This window comes from Cyprinodon variegatus, unplaced genomic scaffold (genome assembly GCF_000732505.1).
Source record: "Cyprinodon variegatus isolate N-32 unplaced genomic scaffold, C_variegatus-1.0 Scaffold98, whole genome shotgun sequence".
Lineage (NCBI taxonomy): Eukaryota > Metazoa > Chordata > Actinopteri > Cyprinodontiformes > Cyprinodontidae > Cyprinodon > Cyprinodon variegatus.
Genome location: NW_015150551.1, coordinates 162,469 through 173,126, shown reverse-complemented (window position 1 = coordinate 173,126; position 10,658 = coordinate 162,469).

Genomic DNA, 10,658 nt, shown 5'->3' with positions numbered 1-10,658 from the left:
TCACTTCTGTAAACCGTGGCACTGCAAGAAAAAGATTTCTGATTCATGAAGCCCTTTGGCAGAATTCAAATAAACCATGTTAATCAAGATTAATCTAGATTCCAAGATTACAGTGAGATTGATCTAGATAAACAAAATGTATCTATGCCATCACTTCTCTGTTTGTCCGTCCATCCATCTGTCTGAATGGTACTCTGTCAATTAGACAAAACCCATCATGATGCTACTATTAACATGCTTAACATTCACTGTGTTTTTCTATTTTAAGTCCTTAAAATGTACCTGTCAGCACTATGGCTATATAGAGTAGCTCAGTCTTTCTATTTTCTGACCATACCTTTCCTCTACAGAATATGTTTTCCTTTCTTGATTGGATGCCTTCTGAGCCCATGCTAATACAAAGCTCTCTTCATAGTTTCCTTGGTGCTCTATCATCCTTCAATTTATGCCTGCAGTCTTCTTTTGCATGGTTCATTGTTTTTTCCTGAACATCCCATCTATTTTCCTTTATCTGAAGCATTTTGGGTGGGATGGTTATAAGCTTATCATGTCTGAGTGTTCCAGCAGAACAGTGGTTCAAAAAAAGATAGGTGGTATTTGACAAAGGAATCATATTTAGTTTCCAAAGTCTTTTACTTCAACACAAAAATTAGGGAAATGTCCTGTTGGACAGGTATATACCAGAAAAAAGGCTGATCTAAGAAAACCCTTTCCTTTCTGGAGAATAAGAGCAGCGCTATAATGCTGTAATTTATACTAACATGTTCATATACATACATAATTAAAATCCCTTCCGAATAAAACTATATCATCCCACCAGAAATCAGTATAAATCTTCTCAAGACTTCGACCATTTCTCCTTCCAAATGCCCTGTAAGATTAAAAGACTTCTAAAAATTATATTAAAGGGGCTTTTACTCTAGATGATGTATTCAAGAGTTTTGCATTTGACATATTATGACATCACATTTAATAGTGAGTCTAATGGTGTTCAGAAATGGGAGTTTTTTCTTTCCATCAATTGCAAATGCAAACTGACTCCAAAACAAAACATTAGAAAAAGAAAGTTCAGATTATTGATTATCACTCTTTCACAGAAGGCATAATGGGCTTGTCATTAATCAGATGCATTCAAACTGATCTGTAATTCTTAGTTCTGTTGGACTGATGTAATTAAAAAAGCAGGATTTTGTAGGACCTGCAGACAGACCTCATATAGAGGACTAGGTCTTCCATCTTTTTAGTTTATTTGATCAATTCAAAAGTGAGTTTTAAGTTTTCCTCCTAAGCTTTCTCATTTTGATTTATGTTTTGAAGTATTTAAGCTTATTCCTGTTGGAGGATAGCTTTCCGTATTCCTAATGATTTATTTTAGGTTTGCCTTACATATGCCAACCGGACATAATGGCCACAGGGGTTCTGACTCCTCTGCAAGAGCATTTTGTTCTTTGGCAGCCTTCCTAGGTTCTGTAGAGCGGATCTAGGCCAGCACCACCAAGCAGCCATCTCTCTGTGAGATTCCATTGTGAATTGTGCCCCTTTAAAAATGCATATTCGCTCTTGGCTCTGTATCTTTAATGAGGTGTGTCTGAAATATTTGATAGCCCCGCGCTCATTTTAAAAACAAATACATTTATTTCCATTAATATTTGATACGGAAATGAATATATGTAAAACACATACATTAATTAGTCTGTTTTGATCAATTGTCTCTGTCAAAATGCGGAGTGTGTTTCCGTGCAGTTACTCCCCACAGGCGATGCTGCAGCAAATCTTTCCCTGTTGCTTCAGAACAAAAGAACCATTTAATTTTCAAAGATTTAACTGGGCTTTTTTTTAAATTAGGTTTGTACACACTTAAAAAAATTATGTGCTCACTCAGCAGTGGGCGGATTTGTAAAATGAGTGTCAAATTACAGGGTTTGCATTATGAAAAGGGGATAAATAAGGAAATCAGCCAACCTGTCGTTGCACTGAGACACATCTGAGGTAGGACAGTGCTGCCCTGCTGGACCTTAAAGTTATTGTTTTTCTGCCCTGGTATCATTCCCCAGTGGTTATTTGGGGAGAAGCACAATATTCTACATTTGAATATAAATATTTTTTTAGCCCAAAATACACTAGGATTTTCCTTTTTTAGAAACCAGACGATCAGTTATTTTGGATTAACTGGCTCAGACTTCCATAACTGTCTTCACAGAGTCTTAAGTTAGACTTTCTTAAAGACGGTGGCCCAGAGGTCTCAAGCCCAGTATATACAGTTACAACTCAAAAACAAAAATCAATTGCCATACTGCAGAAAATAGAAATCTGAATGAGTCATTTTTTCTTAACATAAGTAGATTTTTTTTAATCTAAAGAGGAACAAGACAAGACAATTTACATTGAAAATAAATTAAAACAATTGCATTGTCTTATTTCAAGTGCATATTATCTAATTATCATATCTTAAGAGTAAAAATACTCACATCCTCTTGTTCACCTACTTAAATTAAAGATCAATACAATTAATTTAAGAAATTCCGATTTATTTCTGGATTGTACTTATTTCTAGATTTCTAGATTCTCGATTGCAGTAATCTCCCAGTCCACCTAAAGTAGAACCAGGCATGTTTTAAGTTTCAGCTATAAAAAAAAAGAAAAGAAAAAAGTAACAAGATTATCTTTAATAAACAGGAAGGTCTGACTCTCTGACTGACTTTTAGTCTGTCAATAATTTAAAGATTCATTATTTTACCATCCACTGCAATTACCCTTTCCTCCTTTGTGCACCTCCTGTTGTTTATAAGAGCAATTTCACAAGTGAATTTCTCCATTGTGAGATCTATCAAATTCTATTCCATTTTATTAGCTTTTCTACTACAGGCTGCTGAGAATGTATTATTAAAATAAAAATAAAAAATAAAATAAAAAATCTAAACGATCCCTTCAAGTCTTCACAAGAAATGAACTCATAGATTTTAACATAGGCTCCAAAACAGCTAAATCTTTCTACATCATCCTCTGTTAACCTGAAAATACTCATCTGCATTGCCATCTCCAATCCAGATCAGTTCACCTTTTATCCAAGGCCTATATTCTTCTGAAATAGCAGGTTTTTACTATTTCAGTTCAGTTCAGTGCAAAGGAAAGGGATAAAACACCATCAGGGATGTGTGATCGCTATGCTGCAAATTTCTGTGATTGGATTTACTATTAAAAAAGAAATGCAGCAAATTTTTCTCATGATCAGATTTATACTGTTGATTTTAGAGACGTCTGCTTCAGGGTTCGTGTTTTTCTCTCCTGTGTGAATGAATGATTTAAAGAATGAATGTAGGACATAGTAACTGATTGTTAAACCCTAACCATATGTTACAGATCTTATGAAGCTAGTTATGTAATGTTTATCTAATGTGTATGTTTTAGGTCTAAATCATTACAACGATTTTATCTTTGACTTTATTCTGAAAAGTGAAGCATTATAATTGCGTCGGTTTGCATTCTGTCTTGCTCACACTGCTTTTCACCTCTGCCTGCAAATCTTCCTTACACCTTGCAATGTAGGGCTTTATAATGGTTGCTCGAAAACGTTTACTTAATTATCCCTAAGCTGCTCTAATTTCACTCTATGCTTTGGATCATCATTACTAGGAACACCTGTTTTCTTTCCTGGCATCCTGTTTGATATCTGAAGAATATTTCACACCATCTCTTTCTTCCAGATGATCTATTTTGTTTAGAGAAGTTTCTCCTGCAGTAAAACACAAACACAGTATGAATCCATACTTTCGCTCCACATTTAATGAAAGAAATTATGTTCAAATCCAAACTTTAATCTGACTTTCAAAGCCAAGTTTCTCACTGGCTTCACTCAGAATCTTCAAAATGTACCAACTTACTAAACGCACATTTTACAACAAAACACATTGATGTCAGGCACAAAGAATCATTCCTCTGTTTTACACCGATGCTGCAACTAAACCTTTTAGAAAGTTTATAATTATGACATCATCATAAGGTAGGCTTTTTCAGAATTGGATAAACACATGATAATCTGAGCATCTGACTTTAATAAGAGCAAATAACAATAGTAAAAAAAGGAATCTAAGGTTTTCTGTCTCATTTTCTGGCATTTTATTAAACAGAGATTATAGTGGTAATTCTAGCAGATTTAAAAGAGAAAAGTTGGGTTTAATTTAATGTTTGACAGCAAAGAAAATAAATAGTTATATGTCAGTTTTTATGCAGTAGTGACTTACGGTAGATTGTTTAGACTGGTAGGAAGCAACTTACATTAAACCATGGGAACTGACTGACTTTCAAATAAGGAGGCATTTCAATCCTCTCAGATTTACCAAAGCAAAATATAAGTATTTAGATAACTAGTTTGGAGGACAGACAATCATTTAGTTATGCCTAATTGTTTCTGAAGTGTATAAAAACAAAGTGACACAGTAATATCCATGTTTATCTACTTTATATTTAATTCCTAACAAATCCTTTCTCTAACTCCATTTTCAGTTCAAAGCTACATAATTATAAAAATTGAATAAATGCATTCTCTTTTCCTGCCATCTGATGGCGCTGACGACCTGTCTTTGATTTGCTGTAATACCTACATTAAAAGGCAGGGTGCAGTGCTAACACACCACCCTCTGTGATGCCAGTGGTGGGCTGCAGTGTTGATGTGTGTGATGTATTCTGTTGCTGGCAGCCCCCTTGGACAGCTCCAGTCTGGTGAGTCACTCCGCCACTGTATTCAGGATGTTTGGACTCAACAGAAGAGGCCACGCAGTAATTAATAACCACATATTGGTGTTGGTAAAACAAGTGCAGAGAGGGAGGGAGCAAAAAAGGAGTGTGTTTGACTTCTCTGTGACTCAACCTACCTGACTCAGAGAGCAGAGACTGATGGGAGAAAAATATGGTTCTGATGGCAGCAACAGCAACACAGGGCTTGACAGCAAATTAGGTTTGCTTTTTTTTTCTCTCTCTAATTTCTTTCATACTCCTTCACAGGGATGACGTTGACATTAACTCTGTTTGTTTTCAACCAGAAACAGTTGACACAGCTCTTAGATGCCTTGCCAGAACTGCGGGGAAATAAAAGGTGAGTATTTGCTGATATATCTAGAAAAAATAAAAACCCATTGTGTGGAGCGCTCCGTTTGGAAGGAAGCAGCTTCACGTTGGTGAGCCTTATTGTGTCTCGCTCGTTTTCTGTCCATGGCTTCATTGCAGGGCGCCCAGCCAGCTTTGATGAGGATGAGTGGATGTTAAATGACAGGCAAAGATGCTGCCAGTCAATCCCCCCAACCCTCCCCCTTTACTCTCATAGGGGAGAAGATGTGTGTCATCCTCCCATGTGGAATCACTCCTCCCTCTCTTTTTAACATGCCAACTCCTCCCCACCTTACTATGCCTCTGTATTTTCCTTTCGGTTCCATTATTCATCCCTGCTGCCTTAGCTCTAGAATGTTCTATTTTTGAACTCCTTTTCTCTGTCTTTATGCACCTGTTTGCTCATCGGCCTGGCTTTCATCTTCAGCCTCAGCCACTACTTCCCATCTCCGCCTTATCCCCCTTTTCTGTTGATTTGCAGCTCTGCAGTGCCTCACTGTTTTAATCTAGCCACCCCTAGTCGCCGGAATCCTTTCCTCATGAAGCTGGTACAAAAACATAATGAATCATGATATGCTGCACATCACAAAAGTATTCATATCCCTTAAACCTTTTATTTTTTATTACTTTACTTTACAATAAAAAAAACAACAACATAGTTTTAAACATTTCACAGACCAATGTTGAATCCATTAGGTTAGAATGGAAAGGGCACAGCACAAACCTACCAAGACATGGCCGCCCACCTAAGCTGATCATTAATCACAGGAGCAGCCGGGGGAACTGTTGTAACTCTGGAGGAGCAGCAACTATTGTGCCCTTTTCAGATGAGGCTAGAGCAGAACTTTCTGACCTGCATGCAAAACACAGCATCTGTGGTGGGAGCATCATGCTGTAGGGGCAGAGAGAAATATAAAGGCAGCTTGTTAGATCCCGCAGGGTAGTTGAGATCAATTTTAAAGGTATAGTGGAGGATTTTTGCAAATTTTTGAAAAGACTCGCCCTCTTCACTTAAAAAAAAATGCACATACACAACCCTGTACCTGCTCACAAAGGGGAACGTCCAAGAAACATGTGCAAGAAGATGCACAAGCACATTTCTCCTCTTGCACGCTCTGTTTAAAAGTAGCAGGTAGCATCGCTCATACAAGCTTACTTTGCAATTGAAGATTTGCAATTTTTCCACCAAGACTCGCCACCGGTAAGTGAAAACGGGGCGAGCACGTGGGACGACCTTACGTTAACATATCAGCAGAATGATTGACAATTAGGAGGACCACTTATGTTGATGATCCACCCTTAAAAAGAACATCCTCCACTATACCTTTAAGGCATCTTCGTCTAAAAATGGCCAAGTAAGAATCCAGACCCAAATCTACTTAAGAATTGAAGGTAGAGAACTTGATGTTTTACACCTTTTCTCCATTATTCAGACTGGATCATGAGCTGAGTTCCGAAGTATGCAAATCTGGTACAATCATACCCCCACAGGGACAAAAACAGTCATAAGCAATGACACGGCATGAATACAACTGCAAATTGAAAAGAAAAATAATTTTCTATCAACTTGCCAGTATTTTCAATAACTTTTATTTGGTCTGTAACACTGTGTGAATTCATTTGGTATTCTGAGACCGGTTGAAATGTGACAAAGTTGAAGAGGTTTGAATATTTAAGACCCTACGGGCAGCAGATTGATTTGTTTTTTGTTTGTCGTTGTTCTTTTTTTGGCAGTGCCATTTAGCCAGCTGGCCCTTATTTCTTTGCCCACTGTGATGAGAATGTCGCAGCAAACAGAGCCGGAAGCATTTTTCCCTATATATGTATTTTTAACACACTTGTCAGCAGCCATATCAATAGCAACGAAAGGGCAATCCATCCCAACGCGGAAAGTGTGTGGTGTCTGCTTTAACAAACACCACAACTAATTGGCTTTCATTAATAAGTCGGCGCCAAGCCTTTCCACCACGCAGGTATGACCATATTCTTGATTTTCATCATAGCTTTTTCTTTCTCCCTGACCCATTTTTTTCCTTACATGATCTTTACTCTGTCCCACGCTCTGAGTCATCTGTGCATGTTCTCCACTTTAGCACGGATCTGATTAACCATGGGAGCCAATGTGGAAAAGAAAGTGTTGTGCACCACACACACATGCATGCGGAACGTGTGCTGCCTAATTAGTAACAATTCTTCATTCCTCGCCCACCTGTGAAGATGTAAGACGTGGGGCAAATTAGTTCTGACCTCTTGAATAATGCATAACGCTCACATTCATACAACCATCAGCTACAACATTAATGTGTTAAATAACTATATAATTACTTAATATGTGTAAAAAATACCAAGGAAGAGCTGTATGTCCAAGTCCTCTGAAAGCATCAAGAGTTTAACATAAAACAAAAACGTGAGATAAAGACTATTTCACAGTCAGATATATCATTATTTAATGATTTAAGTCCAACACAGTGTTTTGGATACAGATTATTTGCAAAGTTCTCATATCCCTTCAAGTTCTTCACATGTCATAGATGCGACATTGAAATGGATAGAAAATAAGACATATTTTTCAAATGTAGAAAGGTGAATCTTTTTGCTGTGCATTTGTGTTTGGCTCCCTTACGCCCCCTTAAAGAACTCCAGTGCAACAAGCAGACTTTAAAATTATGATTATTAACAAAGTCTATTAGTGGAAACATCATGGTTAGGGAGATCTTTTCTTAGAAGGGAAATGCTAATTAGAAATGTTTGGAGCTGCACGGTTTGTAGCACTGCTGCCTTGCAGCAAGAAAGTCCTGGGTTTGTTTCCTGACATAGGCTCTTATTGTTTCCATGTTCTCATTTGTGCATTTGCAGGTTCTTTCTGGGTAGTCTGGCTTTCTCCCACAGTCCAAAAACCTGAGTTTTAGGTCAATTCAATGCTCATACACTGGTGGATATAAGCACTGCCCGCTTGTGATCCTGATTGATAAGCAAAAGATGATGCATGGAGGGATGGATGGATAGAAATGTTGAAAAAGAGAAAGAAGACAGTTTACAGAATTATTGGAAACAACAATCAATAATCATCTTTATAGAAACAGCCAGAAACATCAAATGCTCATTGATGTCTGCTGTCATTAACAATTGTGTCCCTTATAATTTGTAAGATTTATAATAAGTGGATTAAAAACAGTGCAAATATTTTAAGAACCTGTGCAACCAGCAGCGTGTTTGTAAACATTTGATGGGTCTGTTAGATTATAAAGTCTAAGAGCTGGGAAGAAGGATTTGCAAAGGTGCTGTAGGGTGCCTTAAGGGAGCAGTAGTCATTCATTGCAGGTAAGCAGATGTTTCTGCATTGGGCTGAAAACCCAGGTATGAAAAAAAAAAAGATACAACAAAGGCTAAATTTTGCTTTTCATGTGGTTAGCAGTTGCACAATATCCGTTTTGTTCACATTTATGATGCAGATAGCCTGGTTAATTTGCCCTTGAATCATTATAAACACAAATGTCTTTACCAGTATAGGAGTATACAATATAAATCTTGCGCTTCGAAAAATATAGTTTCAATAGGAACCAAAGGACGAAAAACTTTATACATTTCAACACCAATATTTCGATTTTGTTGGTACCTAATGCTTATCAATACAGCAGAAATGATCCTAAAGACTCAGCAAATAGCCATATTTTTTGTTGATAGTGACAGATCTTTTGTCCCTTATGCGTTGAACAGCAAAAAGAAAAAAAAAACAAATGTTAAAAGGATATGTGCTAAATAGCCTTCTCTGTGGATGCTATGAAAGACCACCTTTTGGAGATCAGCTGTAAAAACTCCAACACTGTTATCATCCCTGGTGTAATCTCCCTTGGCAGATAGCTGATCTCTGCAGAGTAAATCACTGCCAAGGAATCCGGTTTGAATGGCAACACTCTTCTGTTTTCTCCTACTGACAATAACCGGGCCGACTCCATCGCTGTGGTCTGGCTGCTCATCAGAACAAAGGCATCAGCTATTCTCTTGTAGCATAAACTGACCTCCAACACTGTATCACAACAACATGTCTCTGGAATGCTTATTTGTTTACTCAAAGCCTTAAACCACATGCATTAGCCACAATTAATCTTACATGAAATAATTGTAAAGTCATCGCCCTTCTCCAGCTTTGGTCTGGATATTATTCTCTGCTCATTGATAGCTGCCAGTGATATTGCGGCGGATGAGAGGGGACTGGAGAGGTGATCTGACCATTATCCCTAAGCTACTCCTCTATTGTTGGCAGATCAAAGTAGTACTTAAGCTGCTGGATATGTGCATGCTACGTAACTGTAGAAGGGATGCTCAAATGCAAAATGAAATACTATCCATTTACAGATGAAAGGTTGCAGGCCCAAATTATCAGGCTGAAGTATAAAGGGGCTAATCAGGCCCCAAGCAATTTCGTGCCATGTTATAAGAGCAGCATCTGAGTGACATGCATAAATCTTTTCTATTTTAAAGAAGGGATTTGACATTTTGGGTGAAAGACTAAGTGACTTAATGGCCACAATATAATTATTTTCTTTGTTGTGTGCCAAGAGTTAAGATGCACCTTTTATCAGCTGAGCTATGAACTTAATCCAGTGTTAAGAATGAGAAGTAAATAATTTTCCAAGATTCATTTATAATCTAATATTTCAATAATAGGTCAATAATGTTAGTCCAGTTTAAACCAACTGGCAGTGTTTTTTTTATTACTCTTGATAATTTCTGTATGCTTCTAAAAAGCAAAAGCCACAATAAGGAGATCATATTTCTTTTAGATATTAAAACAGTTCAGTGTGACTAATGGTGGCCCTTTATAGGTGAACATTTTATCAAAGGAAATTAGCAATAAAACCTTTAATTTGTTGCCCCGGGAAGTGAAGCTTTTGACTTTTTAATTGGATTTTCTCAAACTATTTACATAGGAGTTCAAGAGTCTTGGTGTCATTTTATCCGAGTACGGTTAGGTTGAAAACAAAAAAAAAATTCTAAATATACTGATCCACCTGTGTTCCAACTCTTATATAGTACGACACAGAGAGAAGCAGTGGAAATGAATTTTCTCCCCAGGAAATCCAAGCTTATTATGTTCTTTAAGATACACTCAAATGTGAGAACATCCCTCACATTTTTGGAAAAATTTGACATAATAATTGACATATGAAGCTAAGGCGGAAATTCAACTGAAGAAACTCTGATTACTTCCATTCAATCTGGGGCTGATCTGCCTCCGATGCAGCCAATCCGCTTCAAGCTACATCTCCTCGATGCCCAATCATCTACCAGCACTCACCTTAAAAGCTACTCCAAATCATCTCTCGGCCTGCTCTCCAACAAGAGCAAGATCCGTTGCTCCTATGTCGGACTTTGATTCAGACAACCCACCTCCATCCCCTTCTCCACCATTGTAGTAAGCTCATCCGACTCCTCCTCGATGCTCCTTCAACCTCACCTCCAGTGTGTAATCCCTCCAAACTTTCATGGAGTTCCCTGTCACTTTAAACGGTCCTGCAGAAGACCGCCATGTTGAGCCTGGTTCTGCCAGAGAT